Source organism: Lontra canadensis, unplaced genomic scaffold (genome assembly GCF_010015895.1).
Source record: "Lontra canadensis isolate GAN:19392208 unplaced genomic scaffold, GSC_riverotter_1.0 scaffold123, whole genome shotgun sequence".
Taxonomy (NCBI): Eukaryota; Metazoa; Chordata; class Mammalia; order Carnivora; family Mustelidae; genus Lontra; species Lontra canadensis.
In genome coordinates, this window is record NW_022631117.1 from 1236546 (window position 1) to 1261155 (window position 24610).

Genomic DNA, 24610 nt, shown 5'->3' on the forward strand with positions numbered 1-24610 from the left:
AACCATTCTAGATGCAGCTAAAAGTCAGATTTTAGAACAGAATGGTTGCAACTCAATTATCAATGTCCTCCCAAAGGAGCCACTGAGCCCATACAGATGAGATGATAAAGATCACTAAAGAGCACTAAGTTCTTTCCTGAATCTCTGAGAAGGAAAATGATTTGCCCAAAGTGACTCAGATATTGGTGCTCTAGGATCTGAATCCACAGCCATGAGCCATAGTTGTAGAACTGGTTTGGGCTCACTACGTCTCTTCAATTCTTGGGAGATCCCTCACTCATCCACTCCCCTGAAGGAAGGCCACTAGTCCCCTATCAGAATATTTTTGGGAATTATTGCCCAGAGATAGAATATGAACCCTTAGGAATATGTTTTAGTAAGAAGTCCAAATTTCACCATTCTATGTCTCAGATTTTGTTTTTGTTTAAGTTTTATTTAAATTCCAGTTAGTAAACATATTGTGTAATATGAGTTTCAGGTGTACAATATAGTGATTCAACACTTCCATTCATCACCTGGTGCTCACCACAAGTGCCCTTCTAAATCCCCATCGCCTATTTCACCCATCCCCCACCTACCTCCCCTCTGTGTTCTCTGTTTTGCCTTTCTTTATTTCCCTTTGCTCATTTGTTCTGTTTCCTAAATTCCACATAAGAGTGAAATCATATAGTATTTGTCCTTCTCTAACTGACTTACTTCACTTAACATAATACTATGTTCCATACTAGCTCCATCCATGGTATTGCAAATGCCAAGATTTCATTCTTTTTTACTGCCAGCATCTGTTTCTGCCCTAAACCATGTGTCCACACTTCCTACCTTCTTTGACATGACCTCTTCTCTCCCTTTAGTTGTGGCATTAGTTTTGTCAGCCTTTAGGTTGATTTCTGGGGTGTTTAGGATGATTTGATGGTTATCTATTGTATTCATGGGTTCAAGGTGAGCCTTGGGTCCTCCTACTCCACCACCATCTTCCTAGACCTGTCTCAGATTTTGTTGATTTCATGATGAGAGGAATGGTTATCAAATCTGACATCACATGGCTTAAAGAAATTGTAAGGAATGATTTATTTTCTTTATAGATGTGAACAAAGAAAATAATTTCCACTTCTTTGCAAGCTCACCCTGAACTAGACTTCAAGCATTTGCTCATTAAATATACATGACTTGGGATATAAGAATTATCTCTATATAACAAATTATGAGAGAACAGGGATTCATTTTGTAAATTCAACTTGATTTCCTCACCATATCATATTCAAAATAGCTCTCAAGGATCTCAAAATATGAACAAGTCAATAATATTATTCCCATCAATCTAGGTGTTCTTTAAAAATATAATTTAGGGTGAAATTGATGAAACTGGATAGCTGAACAGACTGATACCACAGTAAAAGCATAAGCTTGTCTTCTATTTAGAGACAAAGAAAAAGAAGCAGAAATAGACAAACAGAATCAAGGGGCCAGAAATAAACCCACACATATATAGTCAACTAATATTTGACAAGGGAGTCCAGAACACTAAATTGTTGGAAAGGATAGTATCTTCAAGAAATGGCCCTTGGAAGACTAGATATTCACATGCAAAATAATGAAAGTGGACCCCTACCTTATACCACTCGCAAAAATTAACTCCAATTGGGTTGAAGACTTAAACACAAGACCTAAAACTAGAACTCCTAGAAGGAAAGAAGAAAAATGTTCCTTCACATTGGTCTTCACAATGATTTTTCTGGACATGCCAGCAAAAGCACAAGAAACAAAAGCAAAAATAAACAAGTAAGTCAATAGCAAACTGAAAACCTTCGGCGCAACAACAACAAAAATGATATATTTTTTGAAATATCGAAAAGAAAACGAAAAGGCAGAATGGGAGAAAATATTTGCCAATCATTTATGTGATAAGTGATTAAAATCCAAAATATATAAGGAACTCCTACAACTCGATAGAAAAAAGCAAACAAACAAAAAATAATCTGATTTTAAAATGAGTAAAGGAGGGGCGCCTGGGTGGCTCAGTGGGTTAAAGCCTCTGCCTTCAGCTCAGGTCATGACCCCAGGGTTCTGGGATCGAGCCTGCTTCCTCCTCTGTTTCTCTGCCTGCCTCTCCGCCTACTTGTGATCTGTCAAATAAATAAATTAAAATAAAAAATAAAATAAAATGAATAAAGGACCTGAATGGACGTTTTTCTAAAGCAGATAGACAAAAGGCCAACATCACAAATCAAGAAAAAGTAAATCAAAACCACAAAGAGATATCATCCCATACCTGTTAGAGTGTATATTATCAAAAAGAAAAGGGATAACAAATGCTGGTAATGATGTAGAGAAAAGGGGACTCTCACGCACTGCTGGTGGGAATGTAAAGTGGTGAAGCCACTACAACAAACCATATGGAGGTTCCTGAAAAAATTAGAAATAAAACTACCATATGATCCAGCAATCCCACTTTTTAAAATTTTTTTATCTAAATTCAATTTAATTAACATATACTGTATTATTAGTTTCAGAGGTAGAATTTAGTGATTCATCAGTTGTATACAACATCCAGTGCTCATTACATCAAGTGTCCTCCTCAATGCCATCACCCAATTACCCCATCCCCCCGCTCTCCACCAAACTCCCCTCCAGCAACCCTCATTTTGTTTCCTAGAGTTCAGGGGCTCTTACAGTTTGCCTCCCTCTCAATTTTCATCGTAAAATGAAAATACAACCTATTAAAGTATGTGGAATGCAGCTGAAGTAGTACTGAGAGAGCAATTTATAGAACTAAATGCTTATGTTAGAAATAGGTAAAGGACTCAATTCAATAATTTGAGTCCCTACCCCATGAAACTAGAAAAAAGAGCACAGAGCAAACAGAAAGAATGAAATGATAAAGACAAATACAGAAATCAATGAAATTGAAAATCAGAAAACAGAAATTAATGAAAAAAGTTGATTCTTTAAAAAAATTATTAAAATGGATAAACCTCTAACAACATTAATTAGGCTTAAGAAAGATAGGGGCACCTGGGTGGCTCAGTCAGTTAAGTGTCTGACTCTTGATTCTGGCTCAGGTCATGCATGATCTCAGGGTTGTGAGATCGAGCCCCACATCAGTCTCTGCACTTGGCATGAAGCTTGCTTAAGATTCTCTCTCTCCCTCTCCTTCTCCCCCTCCCCCTGCCACTTGCTCTGTCTCTCTCTCTCTCTCTCTCAAAACAAAAACTTAGGGGTCTCTGTGTGGCTCAGTTTATTAAGTGTCTGATGCTTGATTTTAGCTCAAGTAATGATCTCAGGATCAAGAGATCAAGGCCCATGTTGGTCACTGTGCTGGGTGTGGAGATTGCTTGGGATTCTCTCTTTGCCTCTCCCTCCGCCCCTCCATCCGTGCGTGTTCTCTCTCCCTCTAAAAAAAATTACAAAAAGTAAATTTAAAAAAGAGAAGATACAAATCAGCAATATCAGGACTAAAACATGAGGATAACACTACAAATCTTACAGTCAGTGAAAGGATAAGGGAATATGAATGACTTTACACTCATAAATGCAGCAGATCGAACAGATGGTTTTAAAAACTCTACCAAAATGGAATAAACAATTGGGATAGTCCTATAATCCACTACAGGAATTAAATTCATAATTTAGAAGCTCTAAAAAAAGGAATTGCCAAAGGGAAGACAAACTTTGACCTAAACCTCACATGTTTAAATGGATCATGCACCTAAATGGAAAATGGAAAATTATAAAACTTTGAGAAAAGAAAAAAAACACAGGAGGAAAAACTTTGATACCTAGAGCTAGGCAGACAATTCCTAGATTTGACATCAAAAGGATGAACAATTGAAAGGGTCTGAATTTCCTGAGTTCCTACAACCAGCAGGGCTTAAAACCTAGAGTTTTAAGGGTCGAGTATGCTTGGCTCTGGAAAGCTCAGAGGGCATTGGGGTTGCTCTCAGAGAAAGTACAGGGCAAAGAGCCCACAGAGACACAGCATGAGGAGAGAGATCTAAAGTGTGCCTGGGGCACACAGTGGGTAATTTATTTGCTCATCTCTGAGCACATCCCAGAGAGACAGCATTCACAGGGAGACAATCCCCCTCCTGAAACAAAGGAACTGGCTAGGGCCATTTCCCTCCCCTGCCCCTCAACATAAACACAGGACCGCCTGTGGGGTGACACTCACTATTTAACTTGTTTACACGAAGTCCTACCCCTACCCTGCCCCCCAAAATCCAGAATAACCACCACTCCAAGTCATGCTTGCCTGAGGCCCAGCATGGTGAGCCCCCTCCTCCAAAAGATTGACTCCAACTCCTGCCAACATCATGTCTCCCATTGTGGTAGTTTTGTCGAGCCTTTGCTCCAGCAATGGTGGTGATGGGTCTCACTTCACAAACAGACCAGAGCATACCTAGTTAAAGCATGTCACATCCAACAGGGACCAAACACTGTCCACAACAGGCAAACAGAGCCTCTACAGACAACTGGTCTAAAGGATAAAGCAGCCAGGACAAAACAGCAGAGCACATGCAGCACACACTGGAGATGCTCCTGAAAGCAGGAGGCCCTAGAAAGCAGAGGACACTACACAGCAGGACACAACAAGGCCTCTTCTTCATAAGCCATTACCCCGAAGACCAGGAGATACAGCTGACTTTTCCAACACACAGAAACAGGCACAGAGACTCACACAGAATGAGAAAACAGAGAAAGTTATCCCAAATGAAAGAACAGGACAAGGCCACAACCAGAGATTTAAGCAAAAACAGATATAAGTAGCGTGCCTAATGGAGAATTTAAAGTAATGATCATAAACATACTCATTGGACTTGAGAAAAGAGTGGAAGACATGAGGGAGACTTTAACACAGAGCCAAGAGCAGAGATAAAGAGCATAATAAATGAAAGAGAAACACATATGATAGAACGAACAGAGAACAGAAGAAGCAGAGAAACAAATTAATGACCTAAAAGACAGAGTAACAGAAAGTAATCAAGTGGAACAAAAGAGAGAAAAAGAATTATGCAAAATGAGAACGGATGTAGGGAACTGAATGGTTTCTTCAAATGTAGTAACATTCATACCATAGGAGTCACAAAAGAAGATAGAGAAAAGGGGGCAGAAAATTTATTTGAAAAAAAAAAAACAAAACAGCTGGAGGTACCTGGATGGCTCAGTCGATTAAGCACCTGCCTTCGGCTCAGGTCATGATCCTAGGGTCCTAGGATGGAGCCCCACATCAGAATCCCTGCTCAGTGGGGAGTCTGCTTCTCCCTCTGCCCCTCCCCTCTGCTCATGCTCGCTCTCTCTCTCTCTCTCTCTCTGGCTCTGTCTCTCAAACAAATAATAAATAAATAAGTAAATAAAGTCTTTAAAAAAGAAAAATTAACATCTGTCAACTTCCTTAACCTGGGAAAAGAAAGAGATATCCACATCCAGGAGGCACAGAGAACTTACACCAAAAACAACAAAAGCAGACTCACATCAAGATATTATTATTAAATTGGCAAAATACAGTGATAAAGAAAAAAATGTAAAAGCAACGAGACAAAAGAAGACAGTAACTTACAAAGAAAAACCCATAAAGCTGGCAGGAGAGTTTTCAATGAAAACTTCACAAGCCAGAAGGGAGTGGCATGATGTATCAAAGTGCTGATTGGGAAAAATGTGCAGCCGAGAATACTCTACTCAGCAAAGTTATCATTCAGAATGGGAGAGATAAAAAGTTTCCCAGACAAACAAAATCTATAGTTCATGACCACTAAACCAGCCCTGCAAGAAATAATAAAGGGGACTCTCTGACTGGAAAGGAGAGGCCAAAATTGACAGTATTAAGTTAGGAAACACAAAAGCAGGAAAAATGAATATTACTGTAAAAAAATCGGTCAAGAAACTCACAAAATAAAAGGAAATAAAATATAACAGCATATACCTAAAACGTGGGGAAGAGAAGAGTAAAAAATGGGTTCAAACTTAAAACAGCAATCAACTTAATGTAGACTGCAACATGCAGAAGATGTTATATACAAACCTAATGGTAACCACACATCAAAAAACACCAATAAATATGCAAAGAATAAAGAGAAAGAAATCCAAATATATCACTAAAGAAAATAAGCAAACCATGAAAGAAATACAAGAAAAATCAGAAAACACCTTCTGAAACAACACAAAGCAAATAATGAAATGACAATAAATATATATCTATCAATAATTACTTTGAATATAAATGGACTACATGCTCTGATCAAAAGAGATAGGGTAACAGAATAAGTAAGAAACCAAGACCCATCTCTTTGTTGCCTACAAGAGACTCATTTTCGACCTAAAGATACCTGCAGGTTAAAAGTGAGGGGATGGAGAAACAACTATCATGCAAACATATGTCAAAAGAAAGCCTGAGTAGCAATACTTACATCAGGCAAATCAGACTTTAAAACAAAGACTAATGAGACAAAGAAGGATACTACATAATAATAAAGGGGACAAACAATCTCAAAAGAAGATATAACAACTATAAAAGTTTATGCATCCAACAGAGGAGCACCCAAATATATAAAACAGTTAATAACAAACATAAAGGAAATAATTGATAGTGATGCAATGATAGTAGGGGACTTTAACACCTCACTCACATCAATGGACAGATCATCTAAACAGAAAATCAACAAGGAAACCATGGATTTGAATTAGACCCTGGAACAGATGGATTTAACATTCCATCCTAAAATAGAATACACATCCTTTACAAGACATGGAACAGTCTCCAGAATAGACCAGATATTAGGCCATAAAACAAGCCTCAACCAATTCAAGAATGTTGAAATCTTACCATGCCTATTTTCTGACCATAATACTATGAAACCAGAAGTCAACCGCAAGGAAAAACCTGGAAAAAACGCAAATACATGCAGGTTAAATAACATGTTACTAAACAATTAATGGGTCAATCAAGAAACTAAAGAAGAAATTAAAAAGTACTTGGAAACAAATGAAAATGAAAACACAATGGTCCAAAATCTTTGGGATGCAGCAAAATTGGTTCAAAGAGGAAAGTTTCTAGAAATACAGGCATACCCTAAGAAGCCAAAACACCCCAAAACCCCTCAAATAAACAACCTAACCTTACACCTAAAGGAGCTAGAAAAAGAACAAACAAAAACCTAAAATCATCAAAAGTAAGGAAATGAATATTAGAGCAGAAATAAATAACATAGAAATTTAAAAAAAAAACAAATAGAACAGATCAATGAAACAGATCTGGTTCTTCAAAAAAAAAGTCAATAAAACTGATGAATCTCTAACCAGACTTATCAAGAAAAAAAGAGAAAGGACTCAAATAAAATCACAAGTGAGAGAGGAGAAATAACAGCCAACACCACTTAAACAGAAGCAATTGTAAGAGAATATTGTAAAAAACTATATGCCAACAAATTGAATAACCAAGAAGTGGATAAATTCCTAGAAACATATAAATTACCAAAACTAAAATAGAAAGAAATAGACAATTTGAACAGACCAATAACCAGCAGAAATTGAATCACTAATCAAAAAACTCCCAACAAACAAAATCTAGGACCAAATGGCTTCACAGGAAAATTATAACAAATATCTAAAGAAAAGCTTTTCCCCTAATGTCAGGAACAAACAGGGATGTCCACTCTCGCTACCTTTGTCCAACATAGTACTGGAAGTCCTAGCCACAGAAATCAGACAACAAAAAGAAATAAAAGGCATCTAAATTGGTAAGGAAGAAGTAAAACTTTCACTATTTGCAGATGACATGATACCCTATATAGAAAACCCAACGGGCACCTGGGTGGCTCAGTCAGTTAAGCACCCAACTCTTAGTTTTGGCTCAGGTCATGATCTCAGGGTCATGAAACTGAGCCCCATGTCAGGCTCTGTACCCAGTGCAGAGTGTGACTGAGATTCTCTCTTCCTCTGTCCTCCTGCTCTCATGCACTCTCTCTCTAAATATAAATAAATACAATTTTTAAAAAAGAAAACCTGAAAGATTCCATCAAAAAAAACCTCACAGAACTGATAAACTCATTCACTGAGGTCACAAGATATAAAATCAATGTATAGATATCTGTTGCATTTCTATACATCAATAAATGAAGCAGCAGAAAGAGCAATTAAGGAGTCAATCTCATTTCTAACTGCACCAAAAATAATAAGATACTTAGGAATAAACATAAACAAAGAGTTAGAAGATCTGTACTCTGAAAACGATAAAAACACTGATGAAAGAAATTAAAGATGACACAAAGAAATGGAAAGACATTCCATGCTCATGGATTAGAAGGACAACTATTGTTAAAATGTCTGTACTACCCAAAGCAATCCACATATTTAATGCAATCTCCATCAAAATACCATGAGGGAAAAAAAAATACCATGAGGATTTTACACAGAACTAGAACAGACAATTCTAAAATTTTATATGACACCACAAAAGACCCCATATAGCCAAAGTGATCTTGAAAAAGAAAAATAAAGCTAGAGGCATCATAACAGACTTCAAGCTACATTACAAAGCTGTAGTAATCAAAACAACATGGTACTGGCACAAAAAATAGACAATAGGTCAATAGAACAGACTAGAAAGCCCCAAAATAAACCCACAACTCTGTGGCCAACTAATCTTTCACAAAGCAGGAAAGACTATCCAATGGGGAAAAGACAGTCCTTTCAACAATAATATTGGGAACACTGGACAGCAACATGCAAAATAAAGAAAATGGACCACTTTCTTACATCATACATAAAAATAAATTCAAAATGGGGTGCCTGGATGGCTCAGTTGGTTAAGTGTTTGACTGTTGATTTTCACTTGGGTCATGATCTCTGGGTCCTGGGATCAAGCCGCACACTGGACTCTGTGGTTAGCAGGGAGTCTGCTTGGATTCTCCTTCTCCTTCTCCCTTGGCCTCTCCCCCTGTGCGCATGCTCACTCGCTCTCGCTCTCTCTCTAAAATAAATAAGTAAATCTTTAAAAAATTATATAAATATAGGTGTGCCTGGGTGGCTCAGTCAGTTAAGTGTCTGCCTTCCACTCAGGTTATGATCCCTAGGTCCTGGGATTGAGCCCTGTGTCGGGCACCCTGGCCAGCAGGGAGCCTGCTCTTCCCTCTCCCTTTGTCCCTCCCCTCTGCTCATGCTCTCTTTCTCTAATAAAACCTTTAAAAATTTTTTTGAATTAAATAAATAAATAAATTCAAAATGGATTAAAGACCTAAATGTGAGACCTGAAACCATAAAAATCCTAGAAAAAACATAGGCAGTAACCTCTGACATCAGCTGTAGCAAATTTTTTCTAGCTGTGTCTCCTGAGGCAAGGGGGATAAAAGCAAAAATAAACTACTGGTAGTACACCAAAATAAAAAGCTTCTGCAGGGGCGCCTGGGTGGCTCAGTGGGTTAAAGCCTCTGCCTTCGGCTCAGGTCATGGTCCCAGTGTCCTGGGATCAAGCCCCACATCGGGCTCTCTGCTCAGCAGGGAACCTGCTTCCTCCTCTCTCTCTCTGCCTGCCTCTCTGCCTACTTGTGATCTCTGTCAAATAAATAAATAAAATCTTAAAAAAAAAAAAAGCTTCTGCACAGTGAAGGAAACAATCAACAAAAACTAAAAGGCAATCTACGGGATAGGAGAAGATATTTTCAAATGACATACACAATAATTCGTAATTAGGATTAGTATCCAAAATGCATTAAGAGCTATTACAAATCAACACCCTAAAACCAAATAATCCAATTAAAAATGGGCAGAAGACACTAACAGACATTTCTCCAAAGAAGACATTCAGAAGGCCAACAGACACATGAAAAGATGCTCAACGTCACTGATCACCAGGGAAATGCAGATCAAAACTACAATGAAGTGTCACCTAAAACCTGTCAGAATGGCTAAAATCAACAATACAAGAAACAGCAGGTACTGACAAGGATGTAGACAAAAAAGAGCCCTGTTGCATTGTTGGTGGGAATGCAAATTGGTGTAGCCACTGTGGAAAACATTATGACGGTTATTCAAAAAGTTAAAAATAGAACTACCTCATGATCCAGCAATAGAGCTACTGGGTATCTACCCAAAGGATTCAAAACGCTAAAGGGATACATGCGCCCTGATGATTATAGCAGCATTATCTACAATAGCCAAGATATGGTAGCAGCCCAAGTGTCCATCGATCGATGAATGGACAAAGAAGAGGTGGGGGGGGCACCTAAGTGGCTCAGTCAGTTAAGTATCTGACTCTTGATCTCAGCTCAGGTCTTGATCTCAGCAGTCATGAGTTCAAGCCCTATGTCTGGCTCCATGTTTGGTATGGAGCCTACTGAAAAAAAAAAAAAGAGGTCTCTCTCTCTCTCTCTCACACACACACACAGAGAGAGAGAGAGAGAGAGAGAGAGAGAGAGGAATATTATTTAGCCATAAAAAATGAAATCCTGCCATTTGCAACATGGATGGAGCTAGCGAGTATTATGCTAAGCAAAACAAGTCCATGTAAGAAAGACAAATACCATATGATTTCACTCATATATAGAATTTAAGGGAAAAAAAGCAAAGGGAAAAAATAAGAGAGAAAGAGAGACAAATCAAGAAACACTTTCTTAATTATAGGGAACAAACTGATGGTTACCAGAAAAGAGGTAGAGGATGAATGAACTAGGTGATGGGGATTAAGGGAGTGAACTTGTGGTGATGAGCACCGGATGTTGTATGGAAGTGTGAATCACTGTATTGTACACATGCAACTCATATACATTGTATATTAACCAACTGGAATTAAAATAAAAACTTTAAAAAAATGACTAATTACTGATAAATACAACAGCCTAGATAGATCTCTAAGGAATTATAATTTTTTAAAAATCCCATAAAGGGACACCTGGGTGGCTCAGTCAGTTAAGTGTCTGCCTTCAGCTTAGGTCACGATCCCAGGGTTCTGGGATCGAGTCCCGCGTTGGGCTCCTTGCTCAGAGGGGAGCCTGGTTTTCCTTCTCCTGCTGCTCCCTCTCCTTGTGCTCTCTCTCTGACAAATAAATAATCTTAAAAGATAAAAAGTAATTAAAAATAATTTTAAATACCTTAAAGGTTATATACAATATAATTTCATTTGTAGAACTTTCTTGAAACATCAAAATTCTAGAAGTGTAGATTCTAGATTAATGGTTGCTAGGGGTTACAAAACTGGGAGGAGGGGGAAATGAGTGTGGATATAAAGGGATAACAGGAAGGATCCTTTTGGTGACACTTTTCTATATCTTGATCATGGTGGGCTTCATGCGAATCTACACATATGGTAAAATACATATAGCTAAATACACACACGTATATACATACCATATGTAAAACTGGTGAAACCTGAATATTGTAGATGTGCCAATATCAATTTCTTGTTTGTAATGTTGTACTACATCTTTGCAAATTATTACCATTGGGGTATTATTTACTAATAATTATTACCATTCGGCTCAGGTCATGATCCTGGAGTCCCAGGACTGAGCCCCACATCAGGCTCCCTGCTCAGTGGGGAGTCTGCTTCTCCCTTAGCCCCTCACCCTGCACTCATGTTCTCACTTTCTATTTCAAATAAATAAATAAAATATTTAAAAAATTAAAAATAAATTAAATTTAAATTTAAAACAAGAAATTGAAAGCGTGAAAGAACCTAGAGTATTCAGAAGAAATTCAAAAAATAAGAACAAAGTTGGCAAGTCTACATTACTTCATTTCAAGGTTTATAATAAAGCAACAATAATCAAAACAGTGTGGTATTGGCAGAATGACAGAAATATACCAATGTGGGGGCACGTGGTTGGCTCCATTGCTGGAGCATGTGACTCGATCTCGGGGTCATAAGTTCCAGTACCATGTTAGGTATAGCAATGACTTAAAAACAAAATGTTTTAAAAAAAGAAATATATCAATGAAACAAAATAGAGACCCACATATTATGTATATACAGACAACTGATTATAGACAAATATTTAAAGGAAGATTATAGGGGAAAAAATAGATTCTGGGAAAATTACATACCCATATATAGAAATAAATAAATAAATTTTGCTCTATACCTCACACCATATAAAAAGTTAAACCAAAATGGATCACAAAACTAAATGTAAAACCTAGAACTGTAAAACGTCTAGAAAAAGGAGAAAAGATTTATTAACTTGAATTACTCATCAAGTTTTTAAATACAATAAAGAGCACAATCTAGTAATGAAATAAAATTGATAAATAAGACTTCATTTGAATTAAGCCAGTCTCCGAAAGGCACTATTAATGGATGTGTGGGTGGCTTAGTTGGCTGAGTGTCAGACTCTTGGTTTTAGCTCAGGTCACGATCTCATGGGTCATGGGATCAAGACCCTGCTGGCCCTGCACTCAGTAGGGAGTCTATTTGAAGCTTCTCTCCTGCTTCCCATTCTGCCACTCTTTTTTTTTTCTCTCTCTCTCAAATAAACAAATAAATCTTTTTTTGAGAAGGGCACTATTAAGAGAGTTAAAAGACAAGCTACAGTCCTGGAGAAAGTATTTGCCAGTCACATGTATTGATAATGTAAAAAGAGCTCTCAAACTCAGTAATAAAAGAAACGCCCCCAAAAATAGGAAAATGATTTAAATAGTCACATAATCAAAAGACATATACAACAGCAAAAAGTCACATGAATAGATGCTCAACATAATTTGTTGTTAGGGAAATGCAAAGTAAAACCACAATGAGATACTACAACAAGTCTGTAAGAATGCCTAAACCTCAAAAGTCTCGCCATACCAAGTGTTGGTGAAGATGTCGAGCACTGTGGCACTTTCATACACAACTGGTGAAATGTGAAATGACACAATCATCTTGGAAAATAGCTGAGAATTTCTTAAACAGTTAAACATGTGCCTACTGTATGATCCAGCCATTCTACTTCTAGATTTTTACCAAAGAGAAAGGAAAATATATGGCCACACAAAGACTTAAACATAAATGTTCATAGAAGCTTTACTTATAATAGCCCAAACTGAAAACAACCCAAAAAGGAGGTGTATGGGCCAACTGTATATCCACATGATGTAATACTACTCAGAAATAAAAACTACTGATGCACCTACTAAAGACTTAGCTCCCCATATGCTGCTGACTTTCACCTCTCCTTGGAAAATTTCCTCCTTAGGGCACTTGGGTGCCTCAGTTGGTAAAGCGGCCAACTCTTGATTTCGGCTCAGGTCATGATCTCATGGTCCTGGGATCAAGCCCACACTCAGCAGGGTGTCTCCTTGAAGAATTTCTCTCTCCCCCTCCCCTTTTGCTCTCTCACTCTCTCTCTCAAATAAATAAATCCTTTTTTTAAAAAAGAAAATTTCCTCCATAACCCAATCCAAAATCAATTATTTCTTTACCCTGGATCTCTCAGCACTTGTATATTACATGTGTACTTTAAAAAAAAAAATTGCACACAGTAATGTATTGCTTATTAATTCAGTATAAAGCCACAAATCTGTACCCCTCTTTCATATATACTGATTCACAAGACAACAAAAGCTAACATCAGAATAAACCAGAACTCATTCTGACTTATAATAGCATTTGGCTGACAGCTGTTAATAGAGCTTTTCCCAACTTTCCACTAAAAGAACAACTGCCCTTACTAGATATCAAATATAAATCTAAATATATATATACATATATATATGTATGTAGAAAAATATCTGAGGTAATAATGCCTCTAAATTTTTCAAATTTGATAAAAACCATAAATCTATAGGTCCGAGAAGCTCAAAGAACCCAAGCAAGATAAACATAAAGAAATCTACATCAAACATATCATAATAAAATTCCTTGAAAACCGATGATAATAAAAAAATTAAATGCAGGCACAAACACACAAAAACATTTAGGTACAGAGGAACAAAGACAATAATACAAACAAACTTGTCACCGTAGAATATTCCACCTAACAACTGCAGAATATATATCCCTTTCAAATATACTGGCAACACGCAAGGTAAACCATGTTGTACGCTGTAAAACAACTGTCAATAAATTTAAAATGATTCATATCATATAGAGTATATTCTCTGACCAAAAGAATGAATTTAAATTAGAAACCCAAAACAGAATGCCTATGTAGATCACTAAATATTCAGAAAATAAGCAACACAGATTTAATAAACTGTGGGTCAAAGAAGAAATCACATAAGATGTTAGAAAATATTTGAACTTAGAAAATGAAAATATAACATATGACATTTAGGGCTTTCAGGTAAGGTACCATTTGATGGTAGACACTTTATTTTGTAGATAATAGATACACTTATTTGGAAAGACACAAGCCTTAGAATAGCTAAAACAATCTTGAATAATAAAAAAATCATGAAGGAGGAATCACTCTACCTGATATTAAATGTAAAAGAATTCAAACTAGAAATCTTCTTAAAGCTATATATAGATATATAGCTTTAAATGCTTATATTAGAAAATAAAAGTATGCCTGGGTGGCTCATTGGTTGAGTGTCTGACTCTTGATTTCAGCTTAGGTCACGATCTCACAGTTGTGGCATCAAGTCCTCATCAGGCTCTGTGCTCAGGGAGGAGTCTGCTTGGGATCCTCGCTCTCCTTCTCCCTCTGCCTCTCCCGTCACTTGCATGCACATGCTTGCTCTCTCTCTCTCTCCCTCTCTATCTCTCTAATAAATAAATCTTTAAAAAAATAAAATAAAAAAGTTTAAAAGTCAGGTTTAAGAGCTTCTTTGACCTTAAGCTAGAAAAAAAGAAGAGCAAATTAAATGTAAATTGAGTAGAATCAAGCAGATAAAAAGTACATAACTCTATGAATGAGAAAAATCATTTAAAAAAGAAAACTGTAAAAAAAAGAAAACTTAGATGACAAAAAATTAGTTCTTTGCAAAGAATAGTCAAACGGATAAGTATTAAGCAAAAGTGATCCAGATAGAAAACGAAGAAACACAAATTTCCAATAAAGGAATGAAACAGGAGACATCACTATAGAACTTACATTCAAAAGCTAATAACTATGGTGAGTGCTGTGAAGTGTGTAAACCTGGCGATTCACAGACCTGTACCCCTGGGGGGAAAAATATATGTTTATAAAAAATAAAATTAAAAAAAAAGAAAAGAAAAGAAGATTTGACTGGGATAGTTTGAAGACTGGAGAATGTGAATAAAGATTTTCAATTTGGATATTTCAAGATCAACCCTATTCATTAAACTGATTATATTTGTTTTGAAAAAACAAAACAAATCAAAACAAAACAAAAAAAAGCTAATAACTCAAAATTATAAGCAACTCTATACCAATAAATTCAATAACAAAAGAAATGGACAAATTCCTTAACAAACACAACTTCCCAAAACAGACTCAAATACAAAATCTGAATCGGTTTATACTCATGAAAATTATGGAATCTGTAATTAGAAAAAAAAATCTCCCCATAAAAAAGAAGCTCAGGTCCAGAGAGTTTCACTGGTAAGTTCCATCATTTAAGGAAGAAATAACATCAGTCTTACACAAATTCTATCAGAAAACAGAAGAGGAGAGAACACTACTGAACTCATTTTATAAGGTCAATATAATGCTAATTTCAAAACCTGACAAAGACATTCCAAGAAAGGAAAATTTCCCTAATGAAAACAAATGTGAATATCATTAACAAAACATCACATAGGTTTGCAAAATATGGCTCACAGACCAAATGGGGCCTGCCACTTGTTTTTGTAAACAAAAGTTTTACTGGAACGCAACCATGTCCATTCGATTATGTATGGTCTCTGACCATAGAGGCAGAGTTACAGAGTTGCCACAGAGGACATATGGCCTACAAAACTGAAAATATTTAACATCTGATCCTTTATAGAAAGAAGTGTGCTGACTCCTGGCACATTGAATCCAGTAATATAAAAGAAAGATAATACATCATCACCAATCGAGATATAGATATAGATATAGATATAAAGATATAGATAGATAGATAAAAATAGATAGATGTGTATGTGTGTACCCCCCACACATATATGGAAATATGGAATGCAAGATTGGTTTCACTTAAAATGTTAAGTAATATAATTCACCACAACAAAGGAGAAAACACATACAATCATTTCAATAGATACAGAAAATTATTTGACAAAACTCAATATCTTAATGATAAAAATTTTCAGTAAACTAGGAATTAGGAACTTCCACATTCAGATAAACAATATCAAAAAAGTTTTTACATCCAACATCATATTTAATGATAAATATTGAACATCAATCCCCTAATACCACTAACAAGATAAGGAGGTACGCTCCCATCACTTCTATTCAAAATTATACTGAACATTCCAGACATTGCAACAAAGCAGGTAAAAGTAATAAATGGCAGACAACATAGTTGTTTATGTAGAAAACCCTAAAGAATCTAGAAAAAATAAGTACATAAGAAGTAAATTTGGGTTGCCTGGGTGGCTCAGTCGTGAAGTTGTCTGCCTTCAGCTCAGGTCATGATCCCAGGGTCCTGGGATCAAGCACTGCATCGGGGCCCCTGCTCAGTGGGAAGCCTGCTTCTCCCTTTCCCACTCCCCCTGCTTGTGTGCCCTCTCTTGCTGTCTCTCTCTCTATCAAAAATAAATAAATAAAATCTATTTTAAAAAATAAATTTATTAAGATATAAAGTATACCAGGTCAATATACAAAAATGAACTGTATTTTTTATATAATGTAGTAGCAGCACACAATTCAAAAATAAAATTGAAAAAACTCTATTTAACATAACATCAAAATATTAAATGTTTAGGAATAAGTTTAATAAAACATATGCAAGATCCCTACACTGAAAACTACTTAGATTAGGATAAACGAATGAAGATTTAGTTATGCGGAGATGTATACTATAGTCATGAATTAGAAGATTCCATATCATTATGATGTCAATTCTCCTTAAATTGATATGTAAATTCAATACAATCCCAATGAAATCTTCATAAAAATTTCTGTAGAAATTGACAAATTGATTATAAACTTTATATGGAATTTGCAATGGCTTAGGATAGCCAAAACAATCTCGTGGAGGGAAAAAGAATAAAGTTGGGAGGACTTAAACTATCTGATTTCAAGACTTACTCTAAAACTATGATAATCAAGATAGTTTAGTAGTAGCTTAAGAATTGGTAAGTAGGTCAATGCAAGAGAATAGAAGGACCACAAATAGACAATAAACCAATGCTTATATGTCCAATTAATTTTCAACAAAGAGGCCCAAGTATTTAATGTGGAAAATGTAGCCAATTCAACAAATGGTGCTAGAAACTCTTCATGCCCTTATAAAAATGGTAAACTTCAACCTTTACCTCACATCCACACAAAAAGTCAAAATGGATAGCAGGAGTTAAATGTAAAAGAATTCAAACTAAAAAGCTTCTTAAAGAAAACAAAGGTGAAAATTTTAGTGATCTTAAGGCAGGCAAAGATTTCTTAGGACATATAAAACAAACTACAAATGTTAAAAAATAAATAATAAAACTGACTTTGTCAAAATGCAAATCTTCTGCTCTTAAAAACACTGTTAAGAAGGTGAAAAGGTAGGGCGCCTGGCTGGCTCAGTCGGTGGAGCATGCAACACTCGGTCTTGGGTTATGAGTCTGAGCCCCACGTTGGGTACAGAAGTTATTTTAAAAAGTGCGTTTAAGGGGGCGCCTGGGTGGCTCAGTGGGTTGGGCCTCTGCCTTCGGCTCAGGTCATAAGCTCAGGGTCCTGGGATCGAGCCCCGCATCGGGCTCTCTGCTCAGTGGGGAGCCTGCTTCTCTTCCTCTCTCTCTGCCTGCCTCTCTGCCTACTTGTGATTTACGTCTGTCAAATAAATAAATAACATCTTCAAAAAGAAGTGCATTTAAAAAAATGAAGATGAACAGGTAAGCCACAGACTGGGAGAAAATATTTTCAGTGCATATATCTGACCAAGGGCTTGTATCAAGAATATATAGCAAACACCTATACATCAAATATAAGACAAACCATTAAGATAGCAAACCTAAATAATTGGAGAGAAATACTGTGTTCATAGATTGTAAGACTCAGCATACTAAAGCCAATTCTTTTTTTTTTCCATTCTTCCAAGATTCATTGTTTATGTACCACACCCAGTTAAAAGCCATCAATTCTTAAATTAATATATAGGTTTAATGCAAGTCTGTAAAACTTTCAGCAAGGTTTTTTTTGTAGATAATAAACACATTTATTGTAAAATTATTTGGAAAGACACAAGCCTTAGAATAGCTATAACAATCTTGAATAATGAAAGAATCATGAAGGAGGAATCACTCAAACTGCTATTAAGGAATACTGTTTAGTTTGTTTAGTTACAGTAATCAAGACAGTATGACACTGATCAGAAAGAAACTCACACAAATATGCCCAACTGATTTTTGACAAAGGTGTAATAGGAATGATAGCCCTTTTCCAAAAATGGTGCTGGAGCAATGAGATATCCATAGGCCAAAAAATAATAATAATAAATAAACTTTTAAAAATTACTGACAGGGGTATGTGGGTGGCTCGGTTGGTAAAGTGTCTGCCTTTGGCTCAGGTTATGATCTCAGGGTCCCGGGATCCAGCCCCATGTCAGGCTCTCAGCTTTGGGGAGCTGCTTCTCCCTCTCCCTCTCCCTCCATGTGCTTGGTCTCTCTCTCTCTCTCAAATACATAAATAAAATATTTAAAATATTTTTTAATCTCAAAAAAAAAATCATTGACCTAACCCTTATGCCTTGCTCAAGAATTGACTCAAAATGGAACAGACTTAAACATAAAATGTAAAACTTTTCAAAAAAAACTTCTAGAAATTTTCAAAATGTCTAAAACTTCTAAAAATCTCAAAACTTTGTAAAAAAAAATGGGAGGAAATCTTCAGGATCTAGGACTAGGCAAAGTGCTCTTACACTTTTCTTCAACACCAACAGCACGATTCATAAGAGGTAAAATTAATAAAATGAACTTCATCAAAATGAAAAACTTCCGTTCAGTGAAAGCCCATATGTAAAGGATGAAAAGACAACCTATGGAGTGGAAGAAAATGTTGCAAACCATATATCCAACAAAGGACAAGAATCTGGAATATATAAAAGACTCTCAAAAATTAGTGGATAAAAAAAAGGAGATAATCCAGTTAGAAAATGATATATCTCTATGGTATACTTTTTTTTTGAGAGAAAGAGAAAGAGAGAGAGCATACACGCATACATGAAAGCAGTGAGGAGGGGGCAGAGGGAGAGAGAGAATCCTCAAGCAGACTCCCTATTGACCTTGGAACCCACCACAGGACTCAATCCCATGACCCGGAGACCATGACCTGAGCCGAAATCAAGAGTCAGATGCTCTCAACTGACTGAACCAGCCAGGCGCCCCTCTCTATGGTATACTTCCAATCATAAGAATAGGGGCGCCTGGCTGGCTCAGTTGGAAGAGGGGCCTTGAGTTCAAGCCCTACAATGGGAATAGACATTACTAAAAAAAATTTTTAAATTTTTAAAAATAAAGGTTGTGCTGTGCTTTAAAAAAAATTAAAAAGGCACAAAGAGACCTATCTCTGAAGAACATATATAGACGGCAAGTAAGCACATGAAGGATATTCGACGTCATTAGCCATTAGGGAAATAGTCTGGGAAAGGGGAGGACCTGGCAATAGCTACTACTGTAGCCAAGAATCGCAGCACAGACCTGGTATGTCTAGTGTGGACACTACTGCTGGTATGAATGTCGGACGGACATCACAGTGAGAAGTGGCCACTGAGCTCACCCAGTACCCCGCTGAGGTCCCACTGTCCTTGCAAGGAGTACCGGGGGAACTGGGGTTTGAAGTTCTGAGCTTCTGCCATAGGATGCCGGATCTCAGAAAGGGCGTGTCACTGAAGGGCTCCTAAAAAGTAAAAGATGCTACATGTACTGTCTAGAGTTCAAATCATGAGTAACGATTTTCCCACTTTCTTCCTGATGGTCACATCATGCTTAGAGAACTGGATTTCTATCTGAGCTTCACTGCATAAACAGGGCATTATAAAACAAGGGAACACACAGAGGAGGGTGACAGTGGCATGTGAAGAAAATTGCTCTGAAAAACTAGAGGAAAGAAGACACTTAGAGGGCTCTGAGAGCTGTTTTCAAATGTGTTAAAGGACTACCATGAAGGAAAAATGGTCTATTTATTTTGTCTGGCTACAGAGGATAGGAGCTAGGATCAAGGGCTAGGGAAATGGATTTCAGCTTTAACTTAGTGATTTAAACTATTCTACAGTGGAAAGGCCTTCTTTGAAAAACTAGAACTTGACTGTTCTTACCACACACACACACACACACACAAAAGGTAACTATGTGAGATGATATCTATGTTAACTAAACTTACTGTGACAATCATTTCATAATACATATGCATATCAAATGATCTTGTAACCCTGAAATGTACACAAGGTTATATGTCAAGTCTATCTCCATAAAGCTGGGAAAAAAAAAACCAAAAACCTGTTGTTTCTCAACTGCACTGAATCTATACATCAACTATTAATGCTTAAATATTTACTTCTTCAATTCATGACCATATTATATAAATTTGAATCTTCTTTATTTGAATCATCTTGAATATACTTCAAAAAAATTGTATACTAAAAAAGAAAAAGAATTTCATGGGCTTTCCTCCACAGCAGTGGCACAGAATCTGAGCTTGGCATCTTCAGCCTATCTAGAGGACCAATAGGTCCAGGGCCACCAAGGGTTGACTGAGGGACTCAGTAGCCTCTTGGTAAAGAACTGTTCCATTAGAAGGAGAGCTGGTGTGCTAAAATTTTGTCCAAGTTTAGTAGGTCAGTTTGGAAGAGAAAGAAGGGCATTAGTCTAAGAATATCACTGTGCCTATCACTCAGATTGTCCCAAGGCCCAGCCCCTGAAGACCTGAGCCGTGGAGTGATGGGACTGCCATAATAGGAGAATAAGGAAGAAGGGGATCAGAGGAAGAAGTGAGGAAGGAGGGCTGAGACCAAGTCTCCTAACTTCCTGGCTAGGATACTTTACTATGTCCTGGAAGAAATGCCCCACTACTCCCTCCTCTTGCCTTATGATGACTTTATAGGCCACTATATCTAGAATACTGAAGATATTTCATTTTCTATTAAGGCTTTGCCATTTAACCTAATTTTAAATGTTTTGGGATGGCACCTGTTGTTATGTCATAGGGGTTTAGGCCATGGTTGAGTGTTGTCCTAAGAGCGTAGAATCAGAAGAGAGGCCAAATGTGCTGTGTGCCAGATAAGCAGGACAAATATGGAAAATGAACATGGGCAAGAAAAAGTAACAGGGTAAGGTTTTAGGAACCACGATAGTAGTTGGCCTGGTACAGATGGATGAAAATGGCAGATGCCAGCCAGCTGCGGGGAGAAGTAGTTCAGGAGCAAACATCATACACTCCTTGACAATTCCTGAGACATTGGAGAAGGAATTAAATGGGGATTGGAATCCCTTTAAAAAAAAAAAAAAAAACAGATGGACTCTAAGCCAAATAAATACTATACATTTTCATCAGTGTAAACAAATTTTTACTCTCAGACACCATGATCAGAGAGACATGGGATGCTTCAGGAAAAATTCTACATTTATAAGATGAAAAGGTTATGAGGCTGTCCATCCCCAGAAAATAAATCATACAAAAGCACACAGTCAAAGGCCTCCGGGGATTCAGGAAGAGAGCAGAAATTTGACATCGATTTTAGCTTCTTAGCAGCATACTGCTAAGTGATCTTTCTCCCCAGTCCCTCTAAAGACAGAGAACTGTAAGTGCAAGTTCTACAGAGTGGCCAGAGAGAGTGTGGTGTCACCATGGTTTCGGGCCACAGGAGGCAAAGCTGACTGAATGGTGGTCTGGCTTAGTTAATGATGTTGCTAGGAAACCCACATTTGCCAAGGTTCTACCCACTCTGCTTTCTGTGCGTCATTTACCCACCACAAATAATATGGCAGCATCACCCACAAAGTTGGAAGGATGCCCAACACAAAGCCAACTGGGCAAACCCCTGTGCCCAGGGCGGGAGGCAGCCTATTGCTAGTCTCTCTGCACAATGGTCATACAGCCAGCTGTCCGTCAAGGGAGCTCTCCAGCAGACCATGATACCCACCACCAGGCTGCATACTGGAACTGCCACCAGACGGGCTGCACTCCAGTTTGGCCAGCCCACGCCACGAATGGACCTGGAGGCATCCCAGCAGTTATAGTGAAAACCTGGCTGCAAGCAAGGTAAGGGGCAGCCCTGGATGAAATCTCACCAGAGACACTTGAAGTCGTGCAACACTCCCGTGGGACTGCTGGGAGAAGCTAGTGGCAAGGAGCATAGCCCAAGAGGGATCTGCAGTCCCTGCAGTACTTAATAAGCACACAGTTTCTGCAAGATGCCACCCTGGTCCCTGGGGACCACAGGTAAACCGGACACAGTCCAGGCCATCAGCGAGTCTCTACATCTCTAACTCGAAGCCAGCATGGGCAATGCTGATGAGCTACATGCTGTGAGGAGACCAAGGAGGAAAATCGACCCATAGCCCAGGAGAAGCCATGGGATCCTTTCACTGCTCCTTAGGGGCAGAGGATGCTGGGAGTCGGCACAACCTACAGGTACAGGGTCAGAACACAGTAGGAGGGATGGCTGACAGTCTGCCTGAGGTAAAGAGGGAGAAAAGGGAAAAGAGTCACTGGCATGAGGTCTAGAGCGAGGAGAAGAATCTCATCAAACCCCAAAGTGAGGCGGACCCCAGAAATGCAGCTTCTAGATCCGTGCTGTCCAATCGAATACGACGTGAGCTACAAATCCAAGCCACGTGTGTATTCTGAAATTTTCCAGCAGTCACAGTGAACAAATAAAGTAAAAAAGAACAGATGAAATTAATAGGACACTTTATTTCAGAAAATATATCCCAAAATTATCATTTCAATGTACAATCAATATAAACAGATGATTAATATTTTATGAGGTCTTTTATGTTACCTTCTTTCGCATGCTAAGCCTCTCAGTTAGGACCAGCCACATTTTCAAGTGGCTGCTGACTACTGTACTGGACAGCACAGTTCTAGACAAAGGGGCTGGGATCCAAGAGAACAGAAAGAAAAAGACCAAAGTCTAAGAGCACCTGTAAAGATCCAGACTTTGACAGTGATGTCTGTACCAGCACAAAAAAGAGTCAGGTAACAACGGCATGTCTCATAAAGGGAATTACAGCTATCGTTCACCAAGTTCTTGCCGTGTACAACCACTCTGCATGCATTGGGTCATTTCACTCTTAAAGAAACCCCACCCCTTTCTAGAGACAAGAAAACGGAGGCTCGGTGATGTGAAATAGCCTGTCCATGGTCACAAAGCTGGTAAGAAAGAGGAAGGATTGGAGTTCAAGTTTCTCTGAGTCAGAAGAAATTCCTCTCAACCACTCACTAGATTTACATGGCTCCTTCCCTGCTGCCTGGCCTCCTAATAGGGCATCAGCCTCCTTAGACCAAGAGCTGTGTGCACCAGAATTAGTCTTACTCATCTCTGCATCTCCTCCCACTGGGAGCACTTCTAGAGTGACGAGAGCTTGTGAATGAAGGAATGGCGGTCACTCTTAGTTTCACTTGTTTGTTGACATGGTGACCTGGTTGGATCCTTAAATGTATCTACAGGGCTGGGTGCTAAATGGCTTTTGAACATCTCCTATCTCCCCCAACCGCCACCGCCAAAATCCTAGCCACCCCGAATGAAAATAATAAATGCCAGCTTGGAGGTCATGGAAGAAGAATGTACAAGTCATAGCACTTGGCCAGGGAGGAAGTCATTGGCTACGTGTGATTTGTGTCACCCTGTGGGGTAGACATGATTCATACTTTGATGATGATGATGACAGTAATCAGTAACAGTAACACTGATGAAACATAATACAATCCGGCAGCTGAGCAACTGCTGTGTGCCAAGCTGTGTGTTGTGTATTATGAAATTAGCTCTTTGATCCTCACAACCATATCAGGAAGGTGTGACAGACAAGAGAACGGACGCACAGCAAGATTAAGTAACTTTCCCAAAGGTGTACGTTGGTGAAGTTAGGATCCAAACCCAAACATTCCGCTTCCAGATCCCTCGTGAGAGTTAGGAGGGGGAGCGGTGCTGGCACAGTGAAGGAAATACCAGTTCTTGCCTTCCAGAGTGAGTGCTCAGCTGGGTAGGCAGGCACACATGGTGGAGTTATTTCCATCTCTTGTCCACCTTGCTCGGGCTGCAGGCATACGACCCTCCAACAGTCCAGTGTTCTTCCCTTCAGGTCCATTCAGACACTCTCCAGCTCCCCGGAGGACTTTAGTAGAATACAGACTCTCTACTTTGTGCACGTGGCTAGATTTCGTGCTTAATGCACCTATTTCTCTGAGGTTTCATAAATTTCAGGGAAGCTACAGTTGGAATCAACACACAGGAAGTTTCTGAGGAGAAATAAGCTAGCATTTCAGTAGGTCTGGGTAACACTGGAAAGCTAGTGCTATTTTCTGGCTGAGTAATCACCAATATGAATGACTTGAACTCTCCATCAGATACAGCACAGGTAAAAGAGTAGGATGTTCCCTTACAGCGTCTA